The sequence below is a fragment of the Myxocyprinus asiaticus genome, chromosome 33 (genome assembly GCF_019703515.2).
Source record: "Myxocyprinus asiaticus isolate MX2 ecotype Aquarium Trade chromosome 33, UBuf_Myxa_2, whole genome shotgun sequence".
Classification (NCBI taxonomy): domain Eukaryota; kingdom Metazoa; phylum Chordata; class Actinopteri; order Cypriniformes; family Catostomidae; genus Myxocyprinus; species Myxocyprinus asiaticus.
This window is the reverse complement of record NC_059376.1, coordinates 38,151,508-38,173,573: the sequence shown is the minus strand read 5'-3', so window position 1 is coordinate 38,173,573 and position 22,066 is coordinate 38,151,508. Positions and strand designations below refer to the sequence as shown.

General features: G+C 38.6%; 1 protein-coding gene across 1 annotated transcript in view; it reads right to left on the bottom strand.

The window, feature by feature from the left end:
* The window catches only part of LOC127423915 (plexin A3-like), a 228,008-nt gene that overhangs the window by 63,582 nt on the left and 142,360 nt on the right, over nucleotides 1-22,066 (bottom strand). The gene's annotated exons all lie outside the window — the stretch shown is intronic.

The following is a 22,066-nucleotide window of genomic DNA, read 5'->3' as shown; positions in this document are numbered from 1 at the left end:
ACCCTTGCCTTAAAACGTTACTGACCAATCGTACTCTCGTACTCTTCTAATGTACAGCCGTTTGCACACTGCACAATTTTTATTATCCTTTATGATTGATGCTTGTCATAAAGTCATACTTTACAATAAGCATCCCAATCGCACCATTTGACAGTGTTCACTGGGTGTAATGTAATCTGGCCTTCGCAGGAGAAGATTGCAACACTACATTTCTGATGTTGCCAGAACTTCGGTGGAGGCTAAGATTCTTCACAAAGGCAATTACTCAGCGGTCAGTGAACATGTTGCACTAAGCGATCAAAGACTAACAATTTTGCCCTATGATGATATATCTTTTACAATCCCCGAAATGAATCTCAGACAGCATAACTGTGCCCAAAATCATACAGTGTGACCCCGGTTTACATCTATGGAAGTTCTGTGTGTATGCATAGTTTTAAACAATGTTTAACATATTTTTGAATAATCTTTTCAATAATTTCTGTCCATTTCTGTTTCCAACAGAGTAATAATAGAGACTCAAGGTACCCAGAAAGTATATATGCAATATTTGGATATTACAACACTTTACAATAGGGTTCCATTTATAAACCACTTTTGTTAAAATGAATAACAATGAACAACACATTCACAGCATTTGTTAATCTTAGTTAAACGTTCATTTCAACATTTACTAATACATTTTTTAAATGTTTAATGTTAACATTAATTAATGCAATATTAACTAAAATGAACTAAGAACAATTGTGTTTTTATCCATTAAAGAAATATTCCGGGTTTAATACAAGTTAAGCTCAATCAACAGAATTTGTTGCATAATACTGATTATCACACAATTAATTTCGACTCATCATTCCTTTTCTTTAAAAAAGCAAAAATCTGGGTTCCAGTGAGGCAAAAAAAATACCTTATAATAGGTATAAAATGCCCCTGAAAATCAAATCCAGTGGGCAAATATTGCCCCTTAATAGACAAGTTAATTTCTGACCAAACTATGGATTAAACTATGTGTCAGCATTTCATTTTGACCACTTTGTGCACATTTTATTGAAAACCTTCACCTTCTGTAAAGCTTGTTTGAGTGAGCAACAGTAACCAAGGTGGGCGAGGCTTCGAGAAGGGTCAATTGACTGATAATTATCACGTATTGAAGAGTGAACACACTTCGTTTGCACAGTGTGTGCATCAGACAGCTTGCAAAAACAGGGGCAAGAATGCAGGAGTTTGAATACGTCCCTGTCTGCTCCACCCCAGCTGCGCATTAGAGCGTATTCCGAATGATGTGTAATCTATTTAACACCGAACAAGAATCAGGGTGGCAGTAAAAGCAATTTGCAGGCAGAGGAGTCATAAATCAGGGCGGTTAGCCGGCGTGGCTGCTGCCTAGCTCACTGTCTGCCCTTGCCAAAAAAGCGGTGTGTTTAACAATGATGCAACTTCTTAACCCGGACCTCCATCAATATGCGCAGGTTTGTGTATAAGTGCAACGATAAATCTCATTTTCATATTGGGTGCTTGAAAAGAAGGATTTAGTCCCCGTAGAGGTACAGGGGGTGCACAGGTGGTGGCAGCAGTTGGGGAAGGATAGCATGCCTTCATACTGCGAAATGAGTACGATGAATCACCGTTAGTTCTGCAAAAGAGGAGAATGAGAACTAGTAATGATAAATAACTCCACACAACTGGAGGCCTGTAAACAAACAGTGTCTTTGCATCAGTTTCACAGGCATCAGAATGAAGGTTTATCTGATATAAGATGAATCTCATGGGTGGGTGTATTCAAAGTTGAAGTGTGTATTTTGTTCTATGTTAAAGTACTTTATTCTATCCCAGATTAATATGAATAAACAACAGTAAGTAAGCCATTTGTAATGTAAGTTGATGTGAAGTGTAAACATTGTCTCTGTGGCACCATCAGAACATTGCTTTCTTTAAGCAATTTCCTGTCCAGCCCGACTCAGCAACATTGGCCACCCATTGGTGTGAGTTTGGGGCAGAACTATCTGTTTGTCCAACCAAAGAGTGAGTTTGGGAAATCTGATTAGTGTCTAATTTCCGCAATTCCGATTGTTGACGCTAGTTACGCACACGACACATTTCAGCTTTAACGAGAAACGCATAATTGAGTCACCAAAAGCGATATGTGAACAACATTTCAAACTGTGACATTACATTCATGACAGTTCCGCACATTTTACCCACCAATTCTCAATACCAAAATGTGAGAAATCACGACTATGATACATTCATTGCCGAAAGGTGAAATATGTTGTACAACTAGGGCTGTCAATCAATTAAAAAAATGTATCGAATTAATTACGTGGTATGCTGATCAATTAATCGAATTAATCGCAATTGATCGCATATATACAGTACTGTGCAAAATTCTTAGGCACATAAGATGTTTCACAAAAGCATTTGTCTTAAGATGGTTATTTATATCTTCAGCTTTAGTGTGTCAATAGGAAATATAAATGTTAGACTCTCAAACATTACTTTTGCAAATAGAACAAATTAGAACAGAAGAACAGGGAGCCCTGCAACAGATGTCATGGCCCCCACAAAGCACCCCACTGAACATCGAGTCAGTCTGAGATTACATGAAGAGACAGAAGCAATTGAGACTAAATAGAGAGAAGAACTGTGGCGAATTCTCCAAGAAGCTTGGAACATCCTATCTGCCAACAACTAAGAAAATGTTAACATTAGTAAATGCATTATGAACTAACATGAACTTACAAATCAACAATTGCATTTTAATTAACTAATATAAACAAAGATTAACAAATATATTGTTAAATGTTTGTTCATAATACCTAATGCATTAACTAATATTAACGAATAGAACCTTGTAAAGTGCTACCAAAAAGGCAACACAAAAAGTGGCTTTAGTATGCAATATTTTGTTTATTTCCATATTACTGAATTTATGTAATCTGCCTATCATTGACCTACAGTTCACACAATCCATTTTGCAACTGAATTCATCAATCAGTCTGAGATATATTTATTATGAGGGCTTTTCTAAGGACACATCAATGCACACCTGCATCAGACGCTTTTGGAGTATCTCGTAGGCGTCGCGTCATAAAGTTTTTAGGTCGCTGTGTCAAGTTAAACATAGTTTGAAGCTTAGAAAAACACGTCTTGAGATCCCTGCATTCATATTTGCGCTCCATCAAGCTGTTTGAATGCAAGAATTTGTTTTCATCTGGTTTTGTCTGCTGTCTGGTGAGTGTTTGTTCTCTGTATAACTGCATTGCCCAAACAGCTGAAGTCTCGCTTACTGCCCCCTGGAGAAAACAGGTGGTACTTCAAGCTTGAATTGCTCAGATGGAAGGAATATTCCTTATCACGGTCCGGGGACATGATTACTTATGTTTTTTTTAACGCATTATTTTTTATATAATAAAATTTACTGAATTAACACGTTAAATCAACAGCCCTATGTACAACATAATTTATTGAATAAAATACACATAGAGACTGTATCACCTAGATATCATAAAGAGACTGTGTCTGTTCTCCGAACTACCAAACACAAACCCTTCACTAAATCATTCAGAAAAAATGTTATTAAGGTCAAACTTGAAAATAATAATAATAAAAAGATAAACATCATATAAAGGTAAGGCTCCTAAACATTAGATATCTTTCAAACAAAACACCAATTGTAAATTACATTACAAATCATAGTTTGGATGCGCTCTTTAAACTTGGTTTAAACTGGATTAATATATTAGTTTAAATGATTCTACTCCCCCAGGTTATTGTTATAAACATGAGCCTTGTCTGAAGGGTTGAGAAGGAGATGTTGCTACAATTTACAGTCAAGTTTTTGGTGTTACTCAGAAGACAGGATATAAGTTTAAGTCTTTTGAACTAATAATGCTTAATGTAACACCGTCAGATATAAATACAAAATCTCTGTAGTCTTCTGCCCTTGCTACAATATATAGATCACCCGGGCCATATTCTGATTTCCTTTGTGAATTTGCACATTTTCTTTCAAAACTAGTAGTTACTATGGATAAAGCTTTAATTGTTGGTGACTTCAACATTCACATAGATAATGAAAATGACACATTGGTATTAGCATTTATCGATATTCTCAACTCTCTTGGAGTCAGACAAAATGTGACGGGACCAACTCATTGCCATAATCATACGCTAGATTTAATTTTTTCATATAGAGTTGATACTACAGAAATTCTTCTGCAGAGCAATGACATCTCAGATAATTACCTTGTTTATTGTATGCTGCGATCAGCTAATGTCACACAATCTACACAACGGTATCGTTCAGGTAGAATTATTAATTCGACTACTAAAGATAGCTTCACTAATAAACATCCAGATCTGTGTCATATACTCAGTAAGCCAAAAAGTCTGTAAGAACTTGATGTAATAACGAAAATATAAATACAGCCTTTTCTAGCACTCTTGATAGTGTCGCCCTCTTCGATTAAAGAAAAAAGCCCTACACTATGGTACAATGATCACACTCATGCTCTCAAGACAGCAGCTCGGAAAATGGAGCGCAAGTGGAAGAATACAAATTTAGAGGTATTTCGCGGTGCATGGAACAATAGTGTCTGCAGCTACAGACAGGCACTAAATACTGCCAGGTCAGCATATTTTAGCAAACTCATAGAAAATAACCACAACAATCCTAGGTGTTTATTCAGTACTGTGGCTAAATTAGTTAGGAATAAAACCCCAACTGAACCAGATATTCTGTTGCAGCACAACAGTAATGTGTGACGAGGAGGAGGGCGTGAATCAGCTGATCAGCAGGAGACCGAGATAAAGGGGCAGCCGGAGATGCCGGTTCAAGAGAGAGAGACGCACGTGGCTGCGCTGCACATTTGTTTATGTTGGTTTTAAATTTACAATTAAAGTTTGTATACTGTTCAGCCGGTTCCCGCCTCCTCCTTGCCCGACCTTTACCTGTTACAGTGATGCTGGAACCTGGGAGGGAGGAGGGATGCGCTGTCGCGGATTTCTCACTGCTGCCATCCACCAGGGGAGCAGCCGCGGCCGTCTGCCTGGAGACGGAGGGGTCGCTGCCGGCTGCCGAGAGCCGGAGGAACCGTGAACATCTGTCGAGAAGGGGAGGAGCGGTTCCGTCCCGATAGGGGCCGGAGGACTCGCTGCCTTCTGCTGGGGGAGGCGCGAGCTGGCGTCCGCCTGAGGGCGGAGGAGCGGTTGAGGACCGGGCGACAGCGCGTCCGGGTGCCAGCGAGCAAGTTCTCTCTGTGTCTTCGCTCGCCCTTTCCCTCTGATGGAGCACATCTGGCACTGAATCAGCAGGAGAGCGGGATAAAGGGGCGGCTGGAGACGCCGGTTCGAGAGAGAGAGAGAGAGACGCATGCAGCCGCGCTGCACGTTTGTTTATGTTGGTTTTAAGTTTACCATTAAAGTTTATGTTTACTGTTCAGCCAGTTCTCACCGCCTCCTTGCCAGACCTTTACCTGTTACATAATAACTTCATGAATTTCTTTACTGATAAAATTAAAATAATCAGAAATAAAATGAAATTATGCAAACGTCTGTCACAGCACCTCAGAAAACAGTGTCTCAAAATTTTCCTCACAAGCAACATCAATCCTTCGCTGTCATAGGTCATGAAGAGCTAACAAATCTTATCAAAACATCAAAAGCCACAACATGTATGTTAGATCTAATACAAACTAAGCTCTTAAAAGAGGAATTCCCTGTAATCTCAGAACCTCTTCTTAATATTATTAACTATTAATTTGCTATCCTTAGGACTTAGGAAACTTTAAAATGGCAGTTTTCAAACCATTTATTAAGAAGCCACAGCTTGATCCTGGAGAATTGGCTAATTACAGACCGATTTCAAATCTGCCATTAATGTCAAAAATACTAGAAAAGGTAGTTTCCTCCCACCTATGTTCATTTCTACAGAGAAATAGAATATATGAACAATTTCAGTCAGGATTTAGGCTTCATCACAGTACACACACTGCACCTATCAGAGTTACAAATGACTTGCTCTTATCATCTGATCGTGGCTGCATTTCTGTTCTAGTGCTTTTAGATCTTAGTGCTGCCTTTGACACCACAGATTACGACATTCTCTTGAATAGGCTTGAGAGTTATGTTGGCATTTGTGGACTTGCATTAGCATGGTTTAGGTCCTGTTTAGCAGACCACTACCACTTTGTCTGTGTAAATGAGGAATTGTCAAATCAAACAAAAGTGTGGAGTGCCACAGGGATCAGATTTAGGGCCTCTGCTTTTCTCCTTATATATGGGAGATATTATCAAGAGTTGTGGAATAAGTTTCCACTGTTATGCCAATGATCCCCAACATTATATTTCTTCGAAACCAGACGAAATTTCACAATTCTTCAAATTAGCAGTGTGTATCAATAAAATCAAAGATTGGATAGCCAGAAATTTCCTTCTACTCAATTCCGACAAAACAGAGGTACTAATTATTGGACCAAATACCTCTAAAAATAAGCCGCTAAAATATATTTTGACTCTCGATGGATGTACTGTTACATCGTCTTCTACAGCAAAGAACTTTGGTATTACATTTGGTACCGATCTGTCCTTTGAAAATCAAATTTCCAATGTTTTTAGAACAGCATTCTTCCACCTCAGAAATATTGCTAAGTTACGACACATGCTCTCTGTTGCTGATGCCAAAAAACTAATTCATGCATTCATGACCTCAAGACTAGATTACTGTAATGCATTAGTGGGCACCTCACTGATCTCTGCCTGCATCCCATTGGTCTAATGATCAATATTACACTCTTAAAATGGAATTTATCGACTAACAATTATTTGCCAACAAAAGCCTTCATCAGCCAACTAACAAAAGGACAATGCATATATGTGAACTTCTGCAGTTAATCCAGGATGGACTTCAAAGACATTATCATTAATCTTACAGTTCATACAAAATCATTGTTTAAACACTGGCGCTTAACACTTACTTAGTTCAAAAATTTTAAACCATGACTTGCACTGCACACCAATAACTAATATTGGCAATATATTCATGATGTTTAGCCAGAGGGGAACTGGCTCCCACAGTGAGCCTGGTTTCTCCCAAGGTTATTTTTCTCCATTAACCAACATCTTATGGAGTTTTGTGTACCTTGCCACAGTCGCCTTTGGCTTGCTCACTGGGGTTCTAAATACAATTATTATTTAATTATTTATTTTTATACATCATTTACAATCATATTTAATCAAACTAAACAATGATGTGTGACTTTATAGATATCACAGTTTCATTTTCTGTAATAAAAAAATAAAAAAATAAATAAATAAAAAAACAACAACACTTTGACAGTAATGAGAAACATCACTGGGACAATAGGAATAGTAAAACGCCTGGATGCGTTACGGTAATGAGAATTGGGGGGTAAAAAATAAAGCTCAGTCACCAAAACTGTTATGCGGACAAGGTTTTCCCACTAATGTGACAGGCTGATTAATTGTTGAGTTTGATAATAAATGAGTGTAATACATGCCTTAGAGCTAACCAGGTGTCCTAACCAGCCGCGATACTACCAGCTGTCAAGTTTTTTTTTTTTTGGCCCTTACTGAAAGTGAAAAACTGTGCAAAGTGAAAAAAAAAAAAAAAAAAAAACACAGCAAATCTAAAAATATTTTGTGCTTAATATACAGATACAGCTATCTGGTACAGGGTTTTGAAACTATGAGATTTCATTGTGTGATTCTCACGAAACAGGTCATGAAAATGTCCTGGTCCTAGTTTACTCCAAAATTAAAAGAAATCAAAAGGGAGGGGCCTGTGTAGCTCAGCAAGTACTGACGCTGACTACCACCCCTGGAGTCGCAAGTTCGAATCCAGGGTGTGCTGCCAGCCAGGTCTCCTAAGCAACCAAATTGTTCCGGTTGCTAGGGAGGGTAGAGTCACATGGGGTAACCTTATCGTGGTCGCTATAATGTGTGGTTCTCGCTCTCAGTGGGGCACGTGGTGAGTTGTGCGTGGATGCCGCGGAGAATAGCGTGGGCCTCCACACACGCTACGTCTCCGCGGTAATGCGCTCAACAAGCCACGTGATAAGATGCGCGGATTGACAGTCTCAGACACGGAGGCGAATGAGATTCGTCCTCCACCACCCGGATTGAGGCGAGTCACTACGCCACCATGAGGACTTAGAGCGCATTGGGAATTGGGCATTCCAAATTGGGGAGAAAAAAAGGGGCCATTATGATTTTTTTACTTTCTGACATTACTGCATGAAATGCAAAAAAAAAAAAAAAAAAAAAGAAAAAAAAAGGTAATTATGATATTTTCATTAATTCAATGTGAAAAACAAAATGTGTTACGGTAATGAGAATCATCAATAAGAACAATGGGATTAGTAAAACGACCAGACGCGTTATGGTAATGAGAATTGTGCTGTAAAATGTGCTCAAGTGTCTTGAAAAAATGTGTCACAGTGCAAAAAACAAACAAACAAACAAACAAACAATGGTCCCCTGTACAAATTATCATGTTACATGTTGCTGGTCGTGGCTTTTTAGGATTAAAACAATGATTTACATGGACGAAGCTACCAAGTGCGATATTACAAAAATAAGGCTAAGTTAAATGAAAACCTTCCGTTTGTCCCAAAAACAGAAAGACTGAAATTGAATTTGCAATTCAAATTGTGCCTCTGTACTCGTTACTCAAAGTTACCTGACCCTGCAGCTTGTTCGAGTGGATTACACAAGAGTTTTTCAGCTCAATATGATCTCTTTAAAAGTTGTGAAATACCTCCACAAGAGGCTGATTCAAGGTGATGAAAACAAGGGGGAGAAATTACAAGCCACTGACGGCCGCTAACAGATTGCACTCACAGACATTTAGCACAGGTGATTCTGCTAATGGACTATAATGGGCTTTTCATCAAGTTTTCGCTGTTTAGAATAGGGACGCAGCTGCTTCATCATGTGCATGCACTCAAAAGTTTTTGCAGATGACATCATTAGTTCCATCCAAAACCATAATTTGCAAAATAACACCTTTTTTAGAGGCTCTCATGATAATTTATTTGACCATAACTGATAAACTCATGCAATCATTTGGAGCCAAAGCAGCATGCTTCAAATGCAATTAAATGAGAGAAGAAAACAAAATGTCCACGCCATCTGAAGAGTTATAGTTTCTAAAAGACAGCAATGACCCAATGACAATTTTGACTTTTTTTTGACAGCAATGACTTTTTACTCATATAAACAGTGCATTCATAAAGTATATCAGTTATTATTAATTTAGTTATGTCGCAGCCTCATGCTAAAATGCTTTCAATTTTTTTTTCACATCAATCTACACTCCATACCCCATAATGACAAAGCAAAAATGAAATTTTTGATAACTTTGCAAATTATTTAAAAAGAAAAAAAATGTAAATATCACATTGACATACAGTTGAAGTCAGAAGTTTACATACACAGGTTGAAGTTACTAAAACAAATTTTTTAACCACTCCACAGATTTCATATTAGCTTTGGCAAGTCGTTTAGGACATCTACTTTGTGCATGACAAGTTAATTTTTCCAACAGTTGTTTAGAAAAAGTTTCACTTTTAATTGACTATATCACAATTCCAGTGGGTCAGAAGTTTACATATACTAACTTAACTGTGCCTTGAAGTAGCTTGGAAAATTCTAGAAAATGATGTCAAGCCTTTAGGCAATTAGCCAATTAGCTTCTGATAGTCTAATTGGAGTCAATTGGAGGTGTACCTGTGGATGTATTTTAAGGCCTACCTTCAAACTCAGTGCCTCTTTGCTTGACATCATGGGAAAAGCAAAAGAAATCAGCCAAGACCTCAGAAAAAAAATGGTGGACCTCCACAAGTCTGGTTCATTCTTGGGAGCAATTTCCAAATGCCTGAAGGTACCATGTTCATCTGTACAAACAATAGAACGCAAGTATAAACACCATGGGACCATGCAACCATCATACCGCTCAGGAAAGAGACGCTTTCTGTCTCCTAGAGATGAACGTAGTGTGGTGCGAAAAGTGCAAATCAGTCCCAGAACAACAGCAAAATACCTTGTGAATATGCTGGAGGAAACAGACAAGTATCTATATCCACAGTAAAAACGAGCCCTATATCGACATAACCTGAAAGGCTGCTCGGCAAGGAAGAAGCCACTGCTCCAAACCGCCACAAAAAAGCCAGACTACAGTTTGCAAGTGCACATGGGGACAACGATCTTACTTTTTGGAGAAATGTCCTCTGGTCTGATGAAACAAAAATGGAACTGTTTGGCCATAATGACCATCTTTATGTTTGGAGGAAAAAGGGTGAGGCTTGCAAATTGAAGAACACCATCCCAACTGTGAAGCATGGGGGTGGCAGCATCATGTTGTGTGGTTGCTTTGCTGCAGGAGGGACTGGTGCACTTCACCAAATAGATGGCATCATGAGAAAGGAAAAGTATGTGGATATATTGAAGCAACATCTCAAGACATCACCCAGGAAGTTAAAGCTCGGTTGCAAATGGGTCTTCCAAATGGACAATGACCCCAAGCATACCTCCAAAGTTGTGGCAAAATGGCTTAAGGACAACAAAGTCAAGGTATTGGAGTGGCCATCACAAAGCCCTGACCTCAATCCGCTAGAAAATTTGTGGGCAGAACTGAAAAAGTGTGTGCAAGCAAGGAGGCCTACAAACCTGACTCAGTTACTGTATGGAGGAATGGGCCAAAATTCCAGCAACTTATTTTGAGAAGCTTGTGAAAGGCTACCCAAAACATTTGACCCAAGTTAAACAATTTAAAGACAATGCTACCAAATACTAACAAAGTGTATGTAAACTTCTGACCCACTGGGAATGTGATGAAAGAAATAAAAGCTGAAATAAATCATTCTCTTTACTAGCATTCTGAAATTTCACATTCTTAAAATAAAGTAGTAAACTTCAGACTTCAACTAAGTATTCAGACCCTTTGCTATGACACTTGAAATTTTGCTCAGGTGCATCCAATTTCTCTGGATCATCTTTGAGATTTTTCTACACTTTGATTGGAGTCCACCTGTGGCAAATTCAATTGACTGGACATGATTTGGAAAGGCACACACCTGTCTATATAAGGTCTCACAGCTGAAAATGCATATCAGAGCAAAAACCAAGCCATGAGGTCAAAGGAACTGCCTGCAGAGCTAAGAGACAGGATTGTGTCGAGGCACAGATCTGGGGAAGGCTATAACATTTTTGGACTGCATTGAAGGTTCCCAAGAGCACAGTGACCTCCATAATTCTTAAATGGAAGTTTGGAACAACCAGGACTCTTCCTAGAGCTGGCTGCCCGGCCAAACTGAGCAATCGGGGGAGAAGGGCCTTGGTAAAAGAGGTGACCAAGAACCCGATGGTCACTCTGGTTGAGCTCCAGAGATCATGTGTAAACTTGCAGAAGGACAACCATCACTGCAACACTCCACCGATCTGGGCAGAGTGGCCAGATGGAAGACTCTCCTCAGTGCAAGACACATGAAAGCCCCATTGGAATTGGCAAAAAAGCACCTAAAGGACTCTCAGACTGTGAGAAACAAGATTCTCTGGTCTGATGAGACAAAGATTGAACTGTCTGGCCTCAATTCCAAGCATCATGTCTGGAGGAAACCAGGCACCCAACGGTGAAGCATGGTGGAGGTAGCATCATGCTGTGGGGGTGTTTTTCAGCAGCCAGGACTGGTCAGGGTTGAAGGAAAGCTAAACACAGCAAAATATAGAGATATCCTTACTGAAAACCTGGTCCAGAGCACTCAGGACCTCAGATTGGGCGAAGGTTCACCTTCCAACAGGACAATGACCCTAAGCACACAGCCAAGACAACGCAAGAGTGGCTTAAGGACATCTCTGTGAATGTCCATGTGTGGCCCAGTCAGAGCCTGGACTTGAACCCAATCGAACATCTCTGGAGGGACCTGAAAATGGCTGTGCACCGACGGTCCCCATCCAACCTAAAAGAGCTTGAGAGGATCTGCAGAGACGAATGGCAGAAAATCCCCAAATCCAGGTGTGAAAAGCTTGTTGCATCATATCCAAAAAGAATTGAGGCTGTAATCTCTGCCAAAGGTGCTTCAACTAAGTACTGAGTTAAGGGTCTGAATACTTATGTGAATGTGATATTTCAGTTTTTTCTTTTTAATAAATTTGCAAAGTTATCAAACATCTTATTTTATGGGGTATGGAGCGTAGACTGATGTGAAAAAGTAATAATTTAAAGCATTTTAGCATAAGGATGCAACATAACAAAATGTGAAAAAATGAAGGGGTCTGAATACTTTATGAATACACTGTATGTGGTGTGCAAATCACTGATTATCCGTTTGTTCATCCGTCCATTCACCCACCCATCCATCCATACAATAAAAGCGAATCGTGACTGAGTAACAGTATAAATAACAGAATAACCTCCACATACCTGTATATTAATTATTAGTTGTTATCTGATTGTGATTTTTTAATTTTAGGTGATGTCCAACCCAATCAAAAGTTTCATGAACAATAAACATATTTAAAAACCAGAACTGTTTGCCCGAAAGCATTCTGCCATGACTAATTGTATATGAGAAATCTCTCTCATGTTTTCTCTTAATGAACCTGTTAACAACAGCCATTCCCTATGTATATTCTGTTTAATTTGAAGACAACTGCACCCTGAAGACATTTCCTGCCTGTTCCTTCTTAATGTCAGATTGCTTGTACTCATAACAAGCTCCAATCAGTGCTTAGTTATGAATTAAACAAGCCAGGGATAAAGTGTTTGCTCAACGTGCCTTAAAGGTTACAGACAAGCTGAAGGGCTTGTTAACTAAAGAGCAGAGAGGTAACGCCAGCGTTTACTAGTACATTACTCTTCACGCTGAGAGACAGTAATAGCAGACACAGTGACACGACCACAAAATTGTTTCAAAGTTTACAAAGAAAATTCTTTAGATTAACTCACAATAAGATCAGGACCATGCATGCATGTTGATTTTAACCGTGGTAACCGCACTGCAACATTTAGTACAGCCTCTCATGGCTTACTGCTTTAATAAACAGGAGGAGTCAACCTGTATCTATGTATTTCAAAACTGAGGGTAAAACAAAATATTGCCCAATAAAAACACTCCAAATGTTCAGTATGCACTTACAGTGACTCTTAACGACTCTGTCATGACAGATTGCTCCATTTGGCTTTGGAGTAAGGCTAAGCAGCTTTCTGCGTGACATTATAATGCCGCTGTCCTGTGTTTTTATGCTTGTACACTGCAGCAGTAACTGTATCCAGCCACCCGAGCAGCTGCTTGTTTCCCCAGTAGGGTTTTTCCCTGGCACTGATTAGCACCCCATTAGGAAGGCCTGGCAGCTCACTGCCTGTTGACAGTCCCTCCATTAACCTTATTGTGCATATCCTGCTTATCACACAGCTAAGCACTTTTCTCCGTTGAAACATAAAAAGCCGGAGCGGGACGAGGAAGAGAAATTTATGCAACACATTTCAGGCCATGCAAGAAGTTAAAGGGATAGTTCACTCAAAAAAGAAAATTCTGACATCATTTACTCACCATCATGTTATTTCAAACCTGGATGATTTTCTTTTTATCATGGACCACAAATGATTTAAGTTAGAATGTTAGCCTTAGTCACCATTCACTTTCATTGCATCTTGTTTTTTCTCCATATAATGAAAGCGAATAGTGACTAAGGTACACAAAAGGGATGTTCTACCGAAGAAAGAAAGTCATACGTGTTTGGAACAACATGCGAGTTTGTGAATTTAAATTTTTTAGGGTAAACTATACTTTTAAGAGCACACACACACAAAAAGAAAACCAATCTTTCACTGCAGCTCAGCTAGGGGAAAAATGAATTGTTGCTTACATATATAATTTCCAGAGGAGTCAGTTACTCGTTTTTCTCATTTTCTCCATTCCCTCTACCCTGTTAATCCATTTTCAGTCTTCATAAGCCATAATCCATGAAATATGCTCTTTTGCTCAGTTCTGAGAAAAATTTCCAACTCCGGATCACTAGGGAGCTGTTCCAATTAAACGTTACATGATATTTCTTGACCTTATTCTTCAGCTAAGGCTGATTTTTTTTTAATTGCCTGTATAATCCGAGGTGTAGTGTGTGTTATGTGTTCAGTGATTTTCTAAAGCTCTGATTGGCTGATTAAAGCAAGGATACAATTCTTGGAGCCTGCCTTGTGTCAACTAATCACTACCTATTTCAAACTGTCGGCTCTTTGCAGAGGCTAAATTAATCATATACTATACGTAACATCATTGATTCAAGACTTGTTTATCTGACAAAATTAAAAGGATATTTCACCCAAAAATGAATTGCATTTACTCATGATATCCCAGGTGTGTATGACTTTCTTTCTTCACCAGAACACATTTGAAGAAAAATATTTTTGGTTTAGATCTGTATTGATCCGTTTCTTTACTCACAATGGTGCATTTGTGTGCTCATCCTGGATGTCTCAACCAAGTGGAGAACGTGAGATTACATCTGTATCCATGGCAACGCGAATACATCACATGAGAGGCCGCTTGGACTCCACCCTTTCATGAAGCATTGGATTAGTTAAAAAGTAAATTTTTTTTTATCTTTTTTCACACCAAAAGTGATCGTGTCGCTTTAGAAGACATTCATTTAACCGCTGGCGTCGTATGGATGAAGTTTATGCTGACTACCTGCGATTTTTAGAGCTTCAAAAGTGAAATCTCCATTTACTTGCATTTTAAGGACCTACTGAGCGAAGATATTTTTGTGTTTTTCTTCAAATGTGTTCTGGTGAAGACAGAAAGTCATATGCACCTGGGATACCATGAGGGTGAGTAAATTATGAGAGACTTTTCATTTTTGGGTGAACTATCCCTTTAAGAAAAACTAGAAATTTTGCTTCAGGTCCATGGCCCAGTGGTTGCCACGTGCATATAATAGCATGTTTTTTTGGACACAAATATGGAATTATTTATACATTTGTGGCATAATGTTGATTACCAAAAAAAGGCAATTTTGACTTGTCCCTCCTTTTCTTTAAAATAAGCAAAAATCGAGGTTACAGTGATGCACTTATAATGGAAGTGAATGGGCCAATCCATAAACGTTAAAATACTCAGTTACAAAAGTATAGTCACAAAGCATGAAATATGCGTTAACATGATTTTACTGTGATAAAATCGCTTACTACCCTTTTCTGTGTAAAGTTATATCCAATTTTACAACTTCGCTGCCATGACGAAATAACACTTTAAACCCTAAAACGGCCGTAAAAAACGACTGAACCAACTTTACAGCTCAAATAATACACAAGTTTTAACAGAAGAATTAATGCAGTTTCTTTTATAAACTTATAAGATTCAGATTTCGGCCTTTAAACCCTCCAAAAACTGTCCCCATTCACTTCCATTGTGAGTTCCTCACTGCAACCTCTTGATTTTATTATTTTTTTCAAGTAAAAGGGACGAGTCTAGATCATTTGTTGTGCTAATCAACATTATGATTTAGCTTAACTTGTATTGAACCCGGAATATTCCTTTAATAATATTTAAAAACAGTTCAGCTTCACTAATTGTTTTTTAATCATAACATTACATAAGAATAATACCAATATATTTATATAGTAATAATAAAAAAAGTATCAGCAGAGCTAAGCTACAGATTAAACTAAAGGCTTTTTATTTCCCTAAAGAATTTCAGTCTCACTAAATGACTCATTACAGAAATGATAAATGTACAAATGTTTAACTGTAAGATGTATTGGATTTGATGGATAACTGAACCACTTGTTCCTGTAGCAGCCCAAATACATTCTCTTGGCACACACTCCCTAAAATACCAAGAAAAGCACTAGATCACCACTCTCACTCTGTCTTTAAAAGTCTCTTATCAGAGGAACCCATTCAATCTAGACATCAGTTCTGCCCATCTCTGTTTTAGCACTAAAGTGTTTGCTAATGCAAAAACAAGATAGCTTATCACTTGCGATTGGCATGAGACGAGAAAGAATGGAGGCATTCTGTGTAAGTTGCCATGTCTCGGTGCCAGCTTGTGTTGCCGTGGCACAGTTCAGCGATGCATCGGGAGAACGGCCGTGGGGCTATGTCAGTGGCGCTATGGAATGCCTGGCTGGTGACAGATGCCTGCTGTGTCACTTCCTGTGCGGCCACGGTGTCCGGCTTGAAGGGTCCCAGCAGCCAGCAAACTTCCTGCAGAGCTAATGGCGTCTCTGTCACTCATCCTGCAATTAATTACCTCTGCCCGCAGCTCGTTAATGAAAGAGTCATCCCACCGAGACGAGCCCGGGCAGGGGAGGAGGAGAGGTTTGGGACAGGACAAGAGTGTGAAAATAGGAATCTCACTATTTAAAAAAGAAAACAGATTGGCTACATTCACACAGTCAGTGTTTGTGATCGACAACCATATTTACTAACAAGTGAAACTCTCCAATTGTTCCGTTCATTCAACAACATATAGGAAGGATCAAATAATGTCTGTATGAGCAAATAACCATGTCAAACCCCTTTTCTAATCTGGCGATGGCTGAAAAAAATGGCTGTAACCATAAATGGTTGTGACAATAAATGAAGTAAATATCAAAATTGTCATCACATTTGACACAGTTGTTGGTTAAAGGAGTAGTTCACCCAAAAAATAACCTTCTGTCATATTTACTCACCATCATATCTATCAAAACTCATATGTCTCGTTCTCATGTATCTTTTCAGTACACTTGCAGTTGAAAATAACTTACTTTAAAGCTTAAAAATTGACCAAAATTTTCATAAAAGTAGTCCGTGCGGCTTGTGCGTCATATTCCAGTTCTTCTGAAGCCATACGATAGGTTTTGATTCTTTAGTGCTAAAAACAATGCAATTTTCATGTGAACACTGGGAATGAGCTTCTTTCAGGCACTTATGAATGCACAATGGATGTCAAGATTGTCACCAAAAATAAAAAAATAAATACACTTTGGACTGATAGGGTTGATCGTATGCTTGCAAAAGACTTAGAATATGACGCACGAGTCACATGGACTACTTATTTGATACTTTGGGAGTGTTTTAAGCTTTAAAGAGAGCAATTATTATCTGCCATTGTATTGAAAATTGGAATATTCTCTTTTTAATTTCTGCATAAGAAAGAAAGTCATACAGGTTTTAAACGAAGGTAAGTAAATTAATTATAGTAAATTATGACAGAATTTTAGTTTTTGGGTGAACCCTCTCTTTAATAAACAAGTCCAACTGAGACGCAAGCTCATCCCTCAAATCTTAATGAACAGAAAGTGGCTTTGAATGCTTTTTTATTTAAATTTTTTTTAATAGAACACAGCATTTGGCTTGTGCCTTGATGACAAATCTGATGGGAGCATCTAAAAAAAAAAAAAACAGTTCAGAAACAGTGACTCGTTAATTATTGTACTGTGTGTGAATGAAACCGTATTTAGCACTCTAAAACAGGACTGATGAATGTATTCTGCAGTTTAGTGAACCTAGCCTTTGAGAAAACAAACAGAGAGAGAGACGGAGAACATCAAAGTGAAAAATGACAGAAAAAAAGCTATGAGAGAGGGGAGCGAAAAGGAGAGGAGAGGAGAGGGAGGCGCCGGGGTCCCATTGGGAAATAGAGCAGTTTAGAAATGTGTGCGGTATCTCTGTGTCCATTAGTCTTGGTGAATCGTGTCCCTGCAGTGCTGCTCTTTAAGGTTAAACACATACAAGCTAATTAAGCTTCCTGTAATGAAAAATGTTACGGAGGTAGAACCATATTACAGCACACCAGCCACGCTGTCAATCAATGTCACTCACAGATCATGACACAGCACACTCTACTAAACGGTACAATCAAAATAAAAAAAGGCTTGTGTATATATATATATATATATATATATATATATATATATATATATATATATATATGTATATATATATATATATATATAATTACACACACACATACATACAGTGTATACAGTATATACTATTATTCTAAAATGTGAAAAAAAATTATAATAAAGAATGAGTAAGCGTTTCAGAACGTTTGACCGGTAGAGAGAGAGAGAGAGAGAGAGAGAGAGAGAGAGAGAGAGAGAGAGAGTGTGTGTGTGTGTGTATATATATATATATATATATATATATATATAAAATAATTATCATTATTTACTTATTTGTGAGTAAATAATGACAGTTTTCATTTTTGGGTAAACTATCCCTTTAAGGGTGGTAAAGAATGCTTTTCAGGCACTGAGGAATGAGGGGAGAGAGGGTGGGCCATAATTAGTGGTCTGTGGATCATCTGTGCCCAGAGGTCACCAACCATTTGCTAAACAAGCACAGTGTAGCCCTATCCACCTATTAAAGTGGCCAAAAAGACACTCACCATTGTGACCATATGCATGGGTGGTGTAGAGATATATTGAAATGCATTTTAATGCCAAATATCAGATAAACAAGACCCTTTTTAGAACACAGTCCAGCAGCTGCATTCAGAGCCGGCTTAATCCAGAAAGGACAAATTTACGGCTGTTTTAAATTGGCCATGTGAATTTCAAAGAAAGTTTGTATGTGTGTAAATGAAGAGCCAAGGAATTTAAATGTGTCGGCAGTATGATTGCAGCAAGGTTATAATAGTTTGTAAAAGTGCACTGTGTACTTTTTACAGTAAAATACTTTCTCCTATGCTAGTTTAATATGTAGAGACAACTCTAAACCATTCATAGATTGATTCACCCGAGAAGTAAAAACACTGCTGCACATTGCTTTGTTTTGTGCATCCCAACCAGGATGACATAGCAACATTGGTTTAACCAATGGTGTGAGTTTGGGGTGGGATTTTTAGATTGCCCAACCAATGGAAGACGGAGAGATACAATTATTATTTTGGCGCTAACAGTGGTGCAGATTTGACACACTTCACCTTGTAATTAGTTGTCAGTAAATTCTTTTCAGTTTATGAAAATGTTTTAAATCAGTAGTTTCCGTCAATTGTTCTATGAGTTTACAAAGATGTTTTAAATCAGTAGTTTGCATCAATTTAATTTCAGTTTATAAAGGAAGGTTTTAAATGAATACTATAATTTCAAGCTATTAAAATGTTTTTAATCAGTAGTTTGCATCAATTTCATTTCAGTTTATGAAAATGTTTTAAATCATAAGTCTGTGTCATTTTCAGTTTACATAAATGTTTTAAATCAGTACTTTTCTCTTTGTATTATTTCAGGTTGAAATCAGCAGTTTTCGTCTTTGTTTTTGTTTAAATATATAATAATACCCCTGACACTAACAGAAAAGAGGTTTTAACAATCTTGAGGCCAAGCTTGCAGCAGAAGGCTCCTAATCAATACAGCTTTGGAGAACCCTCAAACAGATGCAGCAATACCGCTTTTGGAAAACACTGCAATGGAGAGATGAGGAAGAAAGAGAAACAGAGCGAGAAACAACAGGTTGCTGTTCAGTGGATTACGCCCAGGGCACTGGAGTGCTGCTAGGAGCTGGAGAGACCCCGTCACACTTGCCCTGTTTACAGTGTGAAGAGTGTTTTTATGTCTGTTTTTTGAAGCACCACTCAAAGCCTGAGCCAAGGCACTGGGGCAGAGCTTACACTGGGAGAAGATACACTCCAATGAGCTCACTCTTTGAGCTCACTCTCTTACACACACACACACAGCCATCAGCTTAAGGGCCAGGATCACTGACTCACATACTGATCAGAGGAAAAGAACGGCAGTGCATAGTGAATGTAAAAATAAGCCAGTGTGGTAATCAGTGAAGAAGCCCACATATGCCACCACCCCTGGAGTTCGCTAGTTCGCTAGTTCGAATCCCAGGGCGTGCTGAGTGACTCCAGCCAGGTCTCCTAAGCAACCAAACTGGCCCGGTTGCTAGGGAGGGTAGAGTCACATGGGGTAACCTCCTCGTGATCGCTATAATGTGGTTCGTTCTCGGTGGGGCGCGTGGTGAGTTGAGCGTGGATGCCGTGGTGGATGGCGTGAAGCCTCCACACACGCTATGTCTCCGTGGCAACGCGCTCAACAAGCCACGTGATAAGATGCGTGGGTTGACGATCTCAGACGCGGAGGCAACTGGGATTCGTCCTCCGCCACCCGGACTGAGGCGAATCACTACGTGACCACAAGGACTGTGCACATTGGGAATTGGCCATTCCAAATTGGGAAAAAAAAAAAAAGCCCACATATGCTCTTGGCCCACATCAACATGGATTTCAGCCCTCCTGCAAAGTATTCTTATGTCAAATGACAGTGAGCTTGTTTCTTGTTTGCATACAGTCCAAACCGGGCCTGAAAAACTTGAAATGACAATGGAAACCAAATGTGTGATTAGCTCTATTCCAAAACCTAGGATAATTATGCTGCCTTCTAAGATAACATATTACCAAATTCTATGGCAGTATCACATGTATACTTCATGTATTTTTATATTATAAATATGCAATTTATTGTAAATATAGTTATATTTTATTCAATGTCAAAAAGTAGTAAAAATTATTCAATCTTAATCTGGCCTACTGTATTTCAATTTTAATATTATTTTATGCTTAGAGTACCACATTGTTAGTACAGCAACATGCTAACATCAAACTTATCTATTGTCAAGTCTATATATGTATTATTTTATGCAAAATGAATGTATTTTAAGGAATGGAGTATCAAATTGTTAGCATAGCAACATGCTAACGTCAAATTTATCTATTGTCAAGTCTAAATATAGATTATTTTATCCAAAATGTATGTATTAGCATGCTTAGAGTATCATATTGTTAGCATAGCAACATGCTATCATCAAACTATCATCAAGTCTGAAAATAGATTACATTAACTAAAATGTATGTATTTTTCTGCTTAGAGCATCAAATTGTTAACATAGCAACACGCTAACATCAAATTTATCTATTGTCAAGTCTAAATATAGATTATTTTATCCAAAATGTATGTATTAGCATGCTTAGAGTATCATATTGTTAGCATAGCAACATGCTATCATCAAACTATCATCATCAAGTCTGAAAATAGATTACATTAACTAAAAAGTATGTATTTTTCTGCTTAGAGCATCACGTTGTTAGCATAGCAACATGCTAATGTCAAACTTTATCTATTGTCAAGCAAGGAGCACTATTTGGGTAGTGTGCAGGGTTGCTGCTCTATTTCTCTTAGTATGCTGCATTAGAAGGTAGCCTTTGCAGGTCGTAGGGAGCAAGGTAGTTCACCAAGTTTGGGAATAGAGCTATTGTGTATATTTGTTTCTTATGACCAGTGATAAGAGTGTGTGAACTAGCAAGTGACAAATGTCGCAATCTCTTTTCATGGACACGACATTGGCGAGTTGGTCTGAGCGCGTATATGAGTTTTTGATCTGCTGTCTCTTCGTTCCAAATGCGCGAGAATATGTTGGCCTGCTATTCCACCACTCTGCCCTCCAGTATCAACACTGAGTGACTCACCACTTTTCGCTAACTCTTTTCTCGAATGAGAGAAAAAAAGGGGGGGGGGGGGGGGGGTGATAAGAAGATTGTCAGGCCGACTGCTGGAGGGGAAGATAGAGAAAGACAAACAGAGAGAGAGAGAGAGAGAGACAGAAAGATGAGCATATCTCCATGCTGCTGGCTGCCTCTGATAAGCACTGATACGGCATCTCTTTGATGTGCAGTTAAGTGTAAAATTAAAATGCGCCAAAAGCCGAGGGGCGCGTGGATTCCACCCCCTCTGCGGGTAAAGACAGAGTGAAATTTTCTCTTAACTCCTCCTCTTTTGTTTGTGTATCTCTCTTGCTGAAATCAGGCAGGTGTTAATTGTATGGGTGGCTGCGCTGTTGTGTTTATATGAAGTTCAAATCATATATCAGATCATTTACAATCTTCCGTCTGGCTATCATTAAGCCTTATTATCTACATGGCCCGATTACAGATCCAATTAACCTTGTTTTCTCAGAGCTGTGTCTCCGTTAGTTAATAATTTCTCTAATTGAAAAAAACGAAATGTCAAAATTATAGATATGAAAACACTTAATTGCTTGGCAGCTTGTGCTGCTAC